This window comes from Carassius auratus, unplaced genomic scaffold (assembly GCF_003368295.1).
Source record: "Carassius auratus strain Wakin unplaced genomic scaffold, ASM336829v1 scaf_tig00021987, whole genome shotgun sequence".
NCBI lineage: Eukaryota > Metazoa > Chordata > Actinopteri > Cypriniformes > Cyprinidae > Carassius > Carassius auratus.
The window spans coordinates 43246-59217 of NW_020525149.1; the positions used below are offsets into that span (position 1 = coordinate 43246).

At 36.6% G+C, this 15972-nt stretch overlaps 1 pseudogene; it reads right to left on the bottom strand.

Annotated features, from left to right (window-relative positions):
- Window positions 1-401: 401 nt before the first annotated feature.
- Window positions 402-15972, bottom strand: part of LOC113077214 (nephrocystin-4-like) — a 49373-nt pseudogene continuing 33802 nt past the window's right edge.

The window sequence follows — 15972 nt, forward strand, 5'->3', positions numbered from 1 at the left end:
GGGAATTTACTGTAAACCATTTAACAGGTTTTTACTGTAGCATTTTTACAGTGTTTTACCGTTAAACTCACAGTCATTTTTTACAGTGTACTGTATGTATATTTCTGTAGTTCCTACAGCAGAGCAAAACACTAGCAACATGGCTTCATGGGTTCGATTCCCAGGGAAAGCATAAAACTGAAAAAATATCTTAAATCGCAGAAAGAAATGTAGTTAATTAGTTTAACTTTTTAAAATCATATTCAAATTAGAAATAAAATATACATAACCTAGTCATCTTATATACTTGCCATCTCATTACTTTTCATCAACCTCCCATTGCAGGAAAAAAGGTCACATAATTTCCCATGAGAGCTCACTACCCGGACCAGTGTGTTTTCCTTTGACCCCACAGTGCGTACCTGCAGCTCGAGGGGATGCGACGTGTAGCCCTTGACCCTGCGAATGGCTTGTGTGCCGTGTAGAACCAGCGAATGCCATCTCAGAGTGCCACACACACAGCTCAGGTCCATCCTTTGCAGGTAATGCACGTATACCTGCCAGATCTGTGCAGGGGAGGCCAGCCAAGGGTCACTGCCATAGAGAGATTGACACAGAGACACAAAAGACACTTTATCACTTTTTCTCCTCATATACACTGACACAATAGCAGGACGGACCTGACAGGCCACACTTCCCCTGAGAGAGACACACACATATCGCAAATCTTCAAAAGAGAGATGTTCAAAAAGTCAGCGTTTTTAAATTCATCCATTCACCCTTTCTTTAACAGCATCTCACGTGCCAGCGGGCACTCGTGTCCCGCAGGAGGTTTGCAGATGTTGATGTCATTCTGCCTGCTGGGGTTTCTACAGTTGGACTGTATTAAAAATGAAGGACTTTGTGCGTGGGCTCCTCACCCTGCCTGAGGGGCTCAAACTCAAGGGCCAAAATTTGAAGAACGTTTGTACCGTCCTTGGTTGCCGAATGGTCCTTAAGAACAGCTGTCATTGGGGATAAAAAAAAAAAAAAAAACTACAGCTCATTGACCTCCTGGTTATTATAAATACTCAAAAACTCAGTTTTGATGGGTTACTGTGTGTTTGATGAGCTTGTCTGTTGTTCAATCATCTTTAAACCATTAAGTCCATTATTAGTTCGTTAATTAGAGTGGATACCAATGCATTTGTTCCACTGCCAAGCGACATTAACATTTTTGTAAGATTAAAAACGAAAAAGGAGAAAGCATAGATAATTTTAACGTTCAAGTTTTTGATGTTAAAAAGCTTTAAATCGATATAAATCATTACAAAAAAGTCTACATACAATGGCACTCTTTAAACTAGTTTAAGGCTCTAAACTAGCCCAAAGAAATTATAAGAAAAATTTAGAAGGATTAATTGAATAATTGATTTATTTAGTTATTAAATTTAATGAATATTTCATGAAAATTTTATTTTAAAAAAATAATAGCCTTTTGTGGAAAGATACATTTAAAATAACATTGTACATAAACTAAATCTAACACTGTAAATCATTAAAGTAGGTTTGTGTTTTTTTTTATTTAATATATATATATATATATATATATATATATATATATATATATATATATATATATATATATATATATATATATATATATATATATATATAATATGGCACATTGTGAAATTGTTTGAGTATCTCTAGCAGTGAAACATAGCAAACAATGGCATGAGTTTGGGGCGTGACTATCTGTTTGATGACCAACAGCAGATGGGGGTGTTCAAGAAAAATTATAATATATTATTATAATATTTATGATAATAGATTACAAATATTAAAACATGGTTTCCCAAACTTGGGTCCGCGAAACCCCTGAAACTTTGTGAGATAATTGAATAGGTTGAAGAAAATCTCTTGAAACTCTTGAATGCGCAAATGTATTCTAATCATTCATTAAAATGTGGGTAGACCAATGTAATATTATAGGTCGAATTGGTTCAGTTGAAAAAACTAAATTTGGGAATCTGTGAATTAAAATATGAAAAATTATATAATATTATACACATTATAATATATAGCATTCAGGATAATAGTAAAATATAAGCATAATGCAAGTGAGCTGTATGCCTTTAATTAATATCTGTTGCTCTATGTTTACTGTCACTCTCACTGGTTTCAGTTCCAGAGAGAGATGTGTGATGTGCAAGTTCTAAAACTGTGTTTTTATTCATGTTCACTGATTATGAACTCAAAGATGTTGCAGATTTTTATGAATAAATGAATATTATGATCTGATGCAATCAGACAGTAAATGAGACATCCTGTTTAAGCAAATGTCATTAATCACACATGAAGGGACTAATCAGGGACTGGCTTTCTCTCTCACACACACACACACAAATGCACACAGCCAAAGTGAGATTCACACACACACACACACACACACACACACACCTCAGTGTGCATCTGGAGGAGTGAAAATGAAAAGGTTAGCACAAAAAAAAAAAATGAGAGAAGGCGATAATGGAGGTTTACGTACGCAAAAATGGTAATGGAGAATTTCTTAATCTGTGGATTTGGGCTACTTGGTACTTTCAGGTAAATATTCTGTGGTTCTCCTGGATAATTAAGTTTCAAAATACAAGGAAATGAATTATAAAATAATAATGTTTAATAATTCATTAAGTCATTAAAATACCAATAAATATTTTATTTAAAAAATACTTGCATAAAAAATGTATATAAAAAATGAACTTTTGTGTAAAAATACAAATGAACAATTATGAAATATAAATAGGTTATGAAACTTAATAAAAATAATTAAGATTTATTCTAAAAATTAAAATATAAATTTCTTATAAAACATTAATGTTTAATCTATAATGAATATCTGATTCATTTAACTTATTACTAATGGGCTACTGGAAACATATTATGGCCTTTTATAAAAAATATTTAATAATACACTTTTATGAACAAAATAAATATGAAAAAACACTTAATGAAAAATCTAAAAGTAAACATTTTATAAAAACTATATGAATATTATAGTGTATTGTATGTAATGATAGCATTTTATGAAAAAATAAAATAATCTGTAATTAAAAATCTAAGAATAAATATTTGATATAATAAATAATGATTTATTAAACATAAAAAGAAAAAAATAAATGTGTATGAAAAATTAATATTGAATATGAAGAATTGTCAACAATAAGTGTGAGGGCCATGACACCACAATGAGTCAGCACAAAGCCTCAGACACTAATTAATAACTCATCATCATTCTGAATGGCTGGCTGCTATTAAAAGTGACTCCTGATTGGCTCACCAGGTTGGTGGTGTGGCAGATGACATTGGGTCGCTGCAGCGCACATGGAGGGTGGTAGAACCATCTGTGATCAAGTACAAAAGGAGACAGAGCACAAATGGGGTCTTTAGTTCACGACTAATAGCAGACACTGAAGCATGTTTGTGTGCGTATGTGTGTGTGTGTGTGTGTGTGTGCATCTACAGCGGCAGAGATGTTTGTAATCAGCAGCACCTGCTGTGTCATCCCAGGCTGCAGGCAAGCGAATGTCCTTCTTTAGGAAAGTGAGTCCAGGCTGGTAGAAACAGAAGGTCTGGTCCACCACATGTGGTGTCGGTTCAACTAAATCAATTGCCTTCACTAGAAAATAAAGGAATGCCAGAGGTTCACAACAAGATAAACTGACAGGTATCAACTGCATCAGCGACATGCTGTCGATTACCACAGATAGTAATTTTAACTTGACCCACAGTTTGTAAAAACATAAAAGTGTTTTTTTAGCATCATTGGTATTATACTTTTTTATAAATATTTTGAATAGGACTTTCTTTTTTTATTTTCTGCTTTGCTGTTTATATTCAGTCCATGTTTTTGTAATTTGTATTAGTTTTTGTAATTTTAAAATATATATAGATGTATTATTTGTATTTGTGTTTTTGTTATTTTAGTAAATCAAGTTTTAGTTAACTATAACAACTCTGGTGTAGAATATAGCACAATGGATGTCTATGGGGAAAGGTATCCTAGATGGTTTAAAGGTGCTGTACTTAAGCATAAAAACACCATAATACATTTGCAGATATTCAGGAAACATGTTAAGTTCATATACTTGTAGGACACATAGGACAGGAGAAACATTATTTTGAATTTAGACTGAAGTGCCCATTTCATCCACTAGCTATATTAAAAACTGCACCTTTAAAAACAGAAATTTGCATCTTGTTTTATACACTTTTATGAATTATTCTGCACAAAAAATTGAGTTATTTGTCTTGTTGGCTATACTTTCAAACTGTTTCATAACAACATTTGTCATAGTGCAATGCTTTGCCCCATTGACTTCCATTGTAAGTGCATTACTGTAAACATACTTTTTTAAGAGATTAACAAAACTGAAATTGCAACTCACAAGATTTCTTTGTAGTTAAACACCAAATCAGCAAAAACTACCCTTGACCCAGTATGATGTTGTAATCTGCTCTTTTCAGCAGAGGTGGTCATGGTCTACCACTAAATGACAAGCCTATCTGAAATCATTCCCCACCGAATGAACAGCACTGACAGTATGTAATGTGATATGAAGTACTGTGAGTCATCTGCAGTCTGAGTGCATAACCTCTCTTGAGATACAGTTGAGCTAGCTGTCGGATTCACAGCTCAAGACAACCCATTGGCATTCCTCTGGAGGTGATGTCAGGTTGTGCACAGCAATGCTTGACCCCAACTGACCTAAATATTATATGGGAGTTGCACGTGTGTGTGTGTGTGTGTGTGTGTGTGTGTGTGTGTGTTTGAGTGTTTGTCAGCAGAACTGCAAGGCATCAGTCTCTCTTGGCTACATATGGCAGGAACAGCCCAAAGGCACAATGAACCACACAATGCCAAATAACAGCACATTACCCCAACCATTCAATGTGTAAAATATGCAAGTATGGAAAAAAAAAAAAAAGTCATAAATAAGATAAGGATCTTTTTTCATATTTTATGAATAATATAATATAATATAATATAATATAATATAATATAATATAATATAATATAATATAATATAATATAATATTTTAGAAAAATCAGCTTTGCCACCATAAGAAACTGAACATTTGGCATTGGACAGATGTTTCTGAGCCATCTGTGGACTTCTTGAAATCTTTAAGCTTTTTGTATCCTGCAGTATGACTGGAGAGTCATCATAAACAGTGCAGCATTCAGCGAGAGAACAATCACATTTAAATAATATCATTAAGGGATGGGGAAAACATTGTTTGGACAGGTTTGTTCAGACCATCTGGATGAGGCTGTTTTTAATCCATTTCATTAATGCTGATGCTTTGAGTCATTTTAACCTCTCTCCTTCACTTGTGGGTGCCTCTGTAATACCACAGACTATAAGCAAACCCAAATCCAATTAAACCGGAAACATGTGAACTAATCCAAGTCTCATCAGTGCAAAAGGGAAATGAGGAAACAAATGCATTTTCTCAGTGATGACACATGGTTGAATTATACTACAGCACAACACACAAAAACAATTAAATAGTCCACATTTTCTCCAAATGATGTTGTTTTCCAGCACCAACAGTTCAGTGGACGGTTCACTTGAGATTTACTTGTGTCTATGTAGTGGCCTGTCCAGACTTTACCACATCAGGGTGAAAAAATTTAAATACAAAATAAAAACCCACAAAACAACAACGAAAAAAGTTGAGTAAATGTCCAAGAGAGTTCACCCTAGATTTACCTGAATAGGGAAAGTGTGACCATGCATAAAGGTTTGGTACTTGAAGGAGACATGGATACTTTCTTTGGGCCGTAGGTAAACCTGTGGAGTCTGTGTGCTCTTCTTTAGGTGAAATACCTTAAATCTTCGTCAACTCAACTATCTCCAGTCCTCACTTCTCAAGATTAGCCTGAGGGATAAAAACAGAAAAAGATGAAAAACAGCAAAAAGAGAGACAGAGTGGAGAAGAAAAGAACAGCTTGAGGATTTTCTTTGCATTGCCAGCAGTATCTTATTGGCAGTGGAAAAAGAGTATTTGAGTATGCATGATACAGTCAAACATAAGGCCTCACAGAACTGAAACTCCTGGGAGGGTAGGTTTAAAGATAACACATACTGGGTGTGAAATATTACTTTCTGTTTCATAGAGACAAATTTCATGCACAAATATATGAAGGAAAAGGGCATTTGAAAAATCAAAGGCAGCACCTCCGGGCCCGAGAAGGGATCATTCGACATAAATGAAAAAAATTATAAAAAATAAAAAATAAGAAAAAGAAAGAATGTAGAGGTGTAAAAACTCTTTTTTACTGTATACACTTCAGTAGATGTTACACCAAGTCTCAGAAAATTAAATGACATTCTCTCTTTAATAACAGAGAGCCAGGCAAGTGGCAGAAAAGTATACTTATGTAAACAAAAGCAAAGCCCATTTCCCTTTCTTTCATAGAGAAGCATATCGTCACCTTGGAATTATAAGCTTCTATCAGTATTCTGAGCAGTTTCGATATATTGAGCTTCAAAGTGTTTGCATTCAATATAGTGATATGGGATATGGGGAACAAGTCTCTTTCATAAATCAGTCACAAAATGTACACAACTTATAAAAACACAATGTAAATAAGTTGTCACAGAATAAGAATATGTGAATAACTCAATTTTGACAAAAATGGCAGATAAAACCTTATATTTCCAAGGCGACAGTATACGCAAAGAGCTCTTTTAAAATTGTTTTGCAAAACAGAGGAGAAAAAGAGGATGATAAAGAGAAAAAAGTACACTTATCAGGCCTAAATAGGGAATATGCCCAAGCCCAGGTCAACAAGTATAAGATGTTGCTGCCCAGACATGGAAAAAAATATAACTCTCTCCGAACCTCTTTCCAGAGACCGCTGACATTAGTTTGTATTGTCTGTATATGATCATCTTGCATTTATATTTTATATAACTGATGTCAGTTAACAAATAATCTCTCGATTTATTTGTTGAAAATCTAGAATAAGATTTACCTTATTACTTCCAGGAAACTTCACTTTATCTTTCCATCTGCTCCTCTCCATCGGACTTCAAACGCATTCCAGGAGGAGCAAATGACTCGTCCCAGGCACCAATGGCCTGACTAGACCAGAGGTCTGTCTCCACAATTTCAAAACACATCACACACATAAAGACATTTTCTTTATTTTAGACTATAATCAATTAGTTACCAATGCATCTGGTATATGCATGTGTTGTCATTATGTTTCCCTATTACATAAGTCTTGTTACCACAGTTTATTTGCATTAGTTAAGCTCTAAATGCTAATATGTAGGTGTATAAATGTATCTCTGGTTTAATATCTTCTAAATGTTTCATTCTTGGTATCAAAATGATCTGCTCTTTATTCCTTAAACCATGATGTACTCTATGTGATCATGAAATGCCTCACACTATTTGTTCAATATTTTGGGTAAAACTACACCAATTACTCACGCCAGTCATAAAGCATGCAAATGAGGTGTCAACAGGACAAAGAAACACTTTCCCACTGAAACTACATGCCTTGTTAATGGTCAATCCATCCAAAAGGGGTGTTACTGGGAAACCAGATAAAACCTCTTCCACACCCGAAAAGGAAGCTTCTCTTAGCTTGCGGTTCCCTGGAGACACCCATCACCTTGGAAGCCTCGCGACTCCCCTTTCGGGGAGTCCGATCTTCTGAAAGTTTTCAGCAACTTTCAGATTCATTTCGGAGCAGTCAACCCATGGATGAAATGACAAATGTTTTACTCCTAACAGTTTTAACAGAAATCTACGCATTATACATGCACCGGGACACTTTACTCAGCACAGAACCAATGCAAGTAACCGCTTGATAAATATTTAGATGCGCTTCTAGGCTTTGACCCCTTTTAATTAAGGTGATGAGATTCTTTGATGGTTCTTAACAGGTTGCGTGCTCTCTCTCTCCATCTCTCTCTCTCTCTCTATCCATGGCTTCCTTGCGTTGGCATCTATGTTTAATGTCTGTATGTTTGTGTCTAGTCAGATGTTGCATGTTCCCCTGTAGCGTAGTTTATTAAACATCCATATGTATTCACATTGGTTGCCTGAGTTTGCTGCTCACAGGATGAGGTCATTTTAACGTTCCGGTTTTGTTACATGCTCTGTGAGCAATGTATTAGTAGTACAATTATTTTTTGTGGCCAGAGAAATAGTTTTACTTAGAGTCAATAAACAATTAACACTGTCTGTCCTGTGGACGAACAAATCATTGTATTGTACTATTAATGCTATAATGCTACAAGTAATTCCTGAAGATGAATATAATTAATCATAACCCGTTATGATTAATTATGTTCATCTCACTTTGAGCTAATTTGTTACATACATCAGCAATACAAAAACAGACCTGACATATCCTTTGCACTGGAAGAGAGAAGCATCAATTCAACACAAATGTGCAAATGCAAACTCCAGATCTCAGGTATTTGTTTCCCTGGCACAGCTCTGTGCATACAAGAGTTCTTTGGACTGACTCACAGGATTCACGCACAGACAAGCACACACTGCTCCTGGGTGAGCAGCTACCTCCATGACACATTACAAAGTGCTTCAGTTTTATGCCACAACACAATGCAAACTGGGAAAACGTTTGCCATACAAACAAACTTCATGAAGAAGGGCAGCAGAGAATATTTGTTTTGTCTTAAAGCAAAGCAAAGTGTGTGTGTGTGTGTGTGTGTGTGTGTGTGTGTGTGTGTGTGTGTGTGTGTGTGTGTGTGTGTGTGTGTGTGTGTGTGTGTGTGTGGAGTTTAGGCTACTAATGTCTTTTTTTTAATTAAACACTGAGAAATGCAGGGGTGTTAATGCTGTAATTTATTCCACCTCATCCTCCTAACTTCTCTCTCTCCCTTTCTTGGCTTGTGTTCATCATGATGGAGTGTGCGGACTCAGTCTATGGCCTGCAGAAAACTCATATTTTGTGCGATATAATCCTGGATCCTCGAGCTTCACATGGGCCCTGGATGGGCGAAGATATTTTACATCAAACTGCAATTAAAATAAGCTGGAATGGGGGAGGGGGACTGATTATTTATTCAGTGTTGTTTACCAACCCCCTGGGAAGCGCTTGGCCCCTGTAATGCCCCGCTGAGGAAAACTCATTCATTCAGATGTTCATTTTCAGGCTGTTCACATGTGAATGGAACATTGATCTATGCATAATTTTTTTCAGGGCTGTAATGCCAGAGGCAAAGGCTTTATGTAATCTTTGAATGGACAAAGTGCCTGCTGAGCATGATTAAAGTATAGGTTTACTACTGTATGTACATATTAGCTTTAAAGCATTTTTCTTAAAGCATCTGCATAATGTACTGAGAATGTAAAAAATAATAATTATTGGCATTAGTCTTATAATGAAAGCACACATTAAGGTACTATAGTATTCAAACTTCTCAGACAAAAACTCACTATCGCACACAGACACACTCTCATAGATTTCCATATAAAAGTGTCACCACACTGTTGTTCTGATTGAAATTACTAACAGTATTAACAGATTTGACTTAGTTTTACACAATCTCTCTAATAAAGAGGCAAAAGGCCAAAAGTAGGATGGATAGAGGAATAGATAACTAGACCCATAGATACCCAACTAACAGGGACCATTCTCAGAACTTTGGCGAGCAGTGTGGTGAGGTTCAAAGGTACCAAAATATCGGTAATTTCAGTAGAATGTTCGTTCAGAGTCAAATCTGGTCTTTTATAACGTTCTCAAAATGTCAGCATAAAACATTATTTGCACTATGCATCATCCATGGAACTTTTTAATGAAATATTTTTGTAGTTTTTACTATTTAGAGAACAGTCAAAAGTGGCATTACCATAATGTAGAAAATAGAAAATACTCTTAGAACATACATTTGTTAGCTGTAAAACTGAAGGGATTAACAAAAACGCAAGAAATTATGCTGTTTGCCAGTGGCATCTAGATGCTCAGTTTCCTTAAGGTTAGCTTTAAGAGTGACCCGCTTTGACCCTCAGCACTCAGTTGATAATGCATTTTATTGATAATGTTAACAGTCTGAAATAGAAGTTCTGCCAGACTGTTGCTCTAATCAGCGGTCAAGGTTCCAAAACTCCATAATCTAAGTGCAGGAATATTGAAATTAATAAAAATATTATGTTATTTGACATTATAAGGCTCAGACTGAGATATAAATGTGACTAAATGGTAATTCAATGCTAAAGTTTGACAACAACTGTTGTATAGGATTCAAAAGCCTAATTTGACTCTGAGTCATCATATTCAATGGTGATAGTGGGAGGAACATTGAATCTTGAGTACGAATTCAAAGAACTCTGCCATTCCGGGTGTGGCATAGAGAGTGTGTTTGGTAGTGTTGGCCTGAGAGAGCATGTTGGTGATCTCCTGTACTTTACAGCACTCACGATAGGCCTCAATCACACGCAGGTCACGGGAATGCTGCATACGCTCTGCCCGATGCCTCTGAAAGAAAGTATCCTAAGAAATTACATGCTGAAACTACACCGGAAAGACATAGAAACTAATAAAACTGATGTGCCTGAAGCAAGACTGTGCCAGGCTGTTGAGTGGGAAAAAAAAGTGAATTTAGGTTCGATTTCATCATTCTCACAGAGTGGGAGGAACTGGTGAATAATGCAACGCAGTTTCACCCGTTTCCTCTTTGGAGCTAAAATAAAGCACTTGTTTTGAAAGGAACACAATAGATCACCAAAAAGTACTATTTTCATTGGTTTTTCTGTTTTTCAAAACCCATATGACTTACATTCTTTCATAAAAGTTGAATTTCTAAAGAATATCTTGGGAGCTTTTTTCCGAATAATGAAAGTGAATGAAAACTGGAGCTGTCAAGCTTCAACAAAATTGTCCCATACGACACGACACGTGTTCAGTATTTCAAGTCATTTGAAGTCATATGATAAGCTTTGTGAAAGGTACAAATGAAAGTTTTTCTCATTATTAACTGACAATAAGAATATCTGCCCTTGTTCTAATAAGCACATTCAAGAGACTTCAAATTTGTAAACAAATTACTCTTTTGAATTGGATCTTTTCAATGAATTAAGTGATCCAAACCTTTGTTCATTAAAGAAGAAAGTAAAATGGGTTTCAAATGACATGAGAGTGAATAAATAATCGATTTTTGTCTGAACTATCCCTTCAGGATCACATGGAGCACAGTGCTAGTGAACATCAGCTCATGCTGAGACAGACAGCTTTTCGATCCAGCTCAACTGAAAACTGTCCTTCTTTCTTACCATGATATTTGAGCTGTCCTGAAAAGAGGGTGTTGTCTTCTGCTCCTTGTGTTGATGGACAGCTGCCATTCTGTCGATCTTCCTCTGGTGCACTTCTTTCGCTTCGGCCTACTGATGCAGTGCAGCTCTGCCTACTTCCCTCATGGTGCTTTGAAGCAGTCTGACCAGCTCGCTGTCAATTTCTGGCAATCGGCAGGCTCGTCTGGCATTGCTTGCTGCAACACACATATACACATGCATAAACAACATCCTTCGCCCTACAAGACACACATGCTGTCTTTCCTTACTTTCTCGGGGGGCCAATTTTCAACCTCCATTTGGCCTCAAATCCATCTTGGTCTTTTCCAGTTATCCCTCCCACCCAATGAGACCCACTTTCAGATATACCTGCTCTGAGATTCATGCTTCAATGCGATTTCAACATCACAACCAACATAATCCTGTGATTTAACGCCAATAAAGACAGAACCACAGAGGATCAAAAGACGAAGGATCAAAAAGAGACTGCCAGTGTTTTTCCTAAACCTAAATTCCCACTGTAGTCCTTCCTACAGAGAGAGAGGGAGGGAGAGAGAGAAAGATTGACATTGCATTGGAGACAATAGGACATCTCTGTGATGAACAAGAGCATGTTGAAGCACTCTCCTTATCTCCATATCATCAGGCTGACATACACACACCTATCCTGTAACAGCCCACTTGTGGCCCAAAGACATGTGGGAGCTTCTGTATTATTTTTCACTGGCTGTGTCTCAGCTATCTTTGCAGGACACAACATTATGTGGCACTGATGTCTTCCAGAGTCATAAGCAGCTTGCTCTTCAGTGTACAGACAAACCAGAATGGATACTGTTGCACAGTACAGTTGCACAATGTACAGCACAGTTGCACAATGTACATTTATGTGTGAGATTACATGAAAACTGTCCTTACAATCAAACTTATAAATATTTTTTATATAAATAAACAATATCTACTTATATATCTGCTATATATATTTTTTTTTTCTTTCTTATATATATTATATAAATTATATATACAATGTGACGTATATAATTTTAATATAATTTTTTATATAAATGTATTATATTTATATGGCCTTGTGATGTCATCAACAAAAGATACAGGATGTTTTTTCCACCTATGCAAAAATTACTAGGATTAATTTACTTACAGAATAAATTGTTTTAGATAATGTACTCAGCCCCATGTCATCCAAGAAGTTCATGTCTTTCTTTATTCAGTCGCAAAGAAATTAAGGTTTTGAGGAAAACATTCCAGGATTTCTCTCCATAAAATGGACTTCAATTGTGCCCAATTGGTTCAAGGTCAAAATTGCAGCTTCAAAGGGCTCTACACGATCCCAGCTGAGGAATAGGGGTCTAATCTAGTGAAATGTTTTTATACCTTAACCACAAATGCACATCTTGCACTAGCTCCGTGAAGTGTGTCCGCAAATTCACACATTACGTAATAACGTTGGAAAGGTCACGTATGGTTAGCTCTTCATCTGTACAATTTTGTTTAGAAAATTGCCAATTTTTTTTTGCTAGATAAGACCTCTTTTTTTCCGGCTGGGATAGTGTAGAGACCTTTAAAACTGCATTTAAACTGCAATTTGAACCTTCAACCAGTTGGCCACCTTTTAAATCCATTATATGGAGAAATATCCTGGAAGGTTTTCCTCAAAAACTTTAATTTCTTTGTGACTGAAGAAAGAAAAAGATGAAATTTAATGACATAGGGGCGAGTAATTTATATGGATTTTTTTTTTTATTCTGGAAGTCAACTAATCCTTTAATTTATCCTAACTGTGTATGATTATACAGTTTATCCAATCAGAATATAATCCGTTTTTTTGGGTCACGACCCACCACCCTGCCTAATTGTTTGAATGCTGCTAGCTGCAAGTTTGGTTTCACACATCACTGCATTCTAAAATGTGTCATAATGCAATTCATAATGCAATCCTAATACATGTTGCATTCTCAGCATTGCTGCAAGGCATGCTATAACGGGCATCTTGTCCTGTCAAATTTATTTTTTTTAACTACTGTCATGGCAGGGAAAGTGTTTTGAAAAACTTTGCGGAGCAGGATAGTTAAACTTAGTAAAAACATATTCAGTGTAATGGCAGGATATCTGAAGATCTATCAGGTTTATTCCACTTCAGTAGTGGAAGACTCCACATACTACACTTCAGTAGTATGTAAAACACCATCTCCCACATGCAATTCATTGGCCAATCTCATATTTCAGGCCTAAAGATTATTGTTTTACAAAACAAGGTAAAGAAAAGACAGATCCAGCAATATTCTCAAAGTTGGGTTGGGAGCTGAGTCTATACCACGCGAGCTATGATGACTTTCACCTTGATATTTTGGCGCGGATGTATACCTAGCCGAATCTGTAGAGAGCAAGAACGAGTCTTTGCACCTGTGTGTATGCCTACTGTGAAATTACCACATCAAACGTGCTGTGCTAACATGGATGCAGCTAAGATGCCGCCGGGTTTGCTTCAGGGATTTTTTTGTTTTTTTTGTTTAAAGAAGCTTCCCAATGGAAACATCGACTAGATGCATGCCTGTTTCACACATAATCCGTCTGCAGTGCGTATGCAGTCCATGTGAGTTATATATGAGGTGCTGAGGCAGCACGGACTCATTGTGCTTTCACACAGGATGCGTTTGCAGTCCGCTACTCGGTACGTAAACGATCGCTGCACTGCTGCAGACACAACGCTCCTGGAATGCACTGACGGGCCTCAACCGCAAAATTAATCTATGCCCACCACTAATATATACAGTACAGATGAAAAGTTTGGACACACCTTCTCATTCAAAGAGTTTTCTTTATTTTCATGACTATGAAAATTGTAGATTCACACTGAAGGCATCAAAACTATGAATTAACACATGTGGAACTATATATGGTATTATATAAACATAACAAAAAAGTGGAAAAAATTAAAAATGTGTCATATTCTAGGTTCCTCAAAGTAGCCACCTTTTGCTTTGATTACTGCTTTGCACACTCTTGGCATTCTCATGATGAGCTTCAAGAGGTAGTCACATGAAATGGTCTTCCAACAGTCTTGAAGGAGTTCCCCGACAGATGCTTAGCACTTTTTGGCCCTTTTGACTACTGTCTGCGGTCCAGCTCACCCCTAAACCATCTCGATTGGGTTCAGGTCCGGTGACTATGGAGGCCAGGTCATCTGGCGCAGCACCCCATCACTCTCCTTCTTGGTCAAATAACCCTTGATGCCTTCAGTGTGACTCTACAATTTTCATAGTCATGAAAATAAAGAAAACTCTTTGAATGAGAAGGTAAGTCCAAACTTTTGGTCTGTACTGTATATATATTCATTTAGCAGACGCTTTTATCCAAAGCAACTTATACTGTAAATAAGGACAGTGGAAGCAATCAAAAACAACAAAAAGAGTAATGATATATATTGTAAGTGCTATAACAAGTCTCAGTTAGCTTAACACAGTCCACATAGCAAGGGCTTTTAAATAATATAATAAATGAAAAGAAAACAGATAGAATAGAAAAAGAATAGAGCAATCTAGTGTTAGAGGTCTTCTACACACACACACACACATAATTGCATAATAGATTAAAAGAAAAGAAAATGCAAATTATTAGAAAGGTAGTTTGATTTTTTTAAGAATAAAATTAAAATAGTAGAAGAATGATACGGTTAGAAGGTCAAATAAAGATGGAAGAGATGTGTTTTTAAGCCTTAACATTTAATTTAAAAGGGATGGCACAATCAAACGACGTTCACTTGCAGAACGCAAGCTTCCAGAGGGCACATAAGTCTGAAGTAATACATTTAGGTAAATGGGTGCAGAGCCAGTGGTAGTTTTGTAGGCAAACATCAATGCTTTGAATTTTATGCAAGCAACTATTGGTAGCCAGTGCAAATTGATAAACAGAGGTGTGATGTGTATAATTTTCGGCTCATAAAAAATTTATCTTGCTGCCGCATTCTGCATTAATTGTAAAGGTTTGATAGAACTGGCTGGAAGACCTGCCAAGAGAGCATTTTAACAGCCTGGACAAGGAGTTGTGCAGCATGTTCCGAAAGAAAGGGCTTGATCTTCTTGATGTTGAATAAAACAAATCTGCAGGATCTGACAGTTTTAGCAATGTGGTCTGAGAAACTCAGCTGATCATCAATCATAACTCCAAGGCTTCTGGCTGTTTTTGAAGGAGTTATGGTTGATGTGCCTAACTTGATGGTGAAATTGTGATGAAACGATTGGTTTGCTGGAACCACAAGCAGTTCTCTCTTGTCAAGTTGAAGTTGAGTTGAAGGTGATGGTCCATCATCCAGCAAGAAATGTCTGTTAGACAAGCTGAGATGCTACCGTCGGATCATCAGGATGGAATGAGAGGTAGAGTTGAGTGTCATCAGCATAGCAGTGGTATGAAAAGCCATGTTTCTGAATGACAGAACCTAATGATGCCATGTAGACAGAGAAGAGAAGTGGTCCAAGAACTGAGCCATGAGGCACCCCAGTAGTTAGATGTTGTGACTTGGACACCTCACCTCTCCAAGACACTTTGAAGGACCTATCTGATAGGTAAGACTCAAACCACTGAAGTGTGGTTCCTGAGATGCCCTTTGCCAGTAGGGTTGATAGGAGAATCTGGTGGCTAACCATGTCAAAAGCAGCGGAC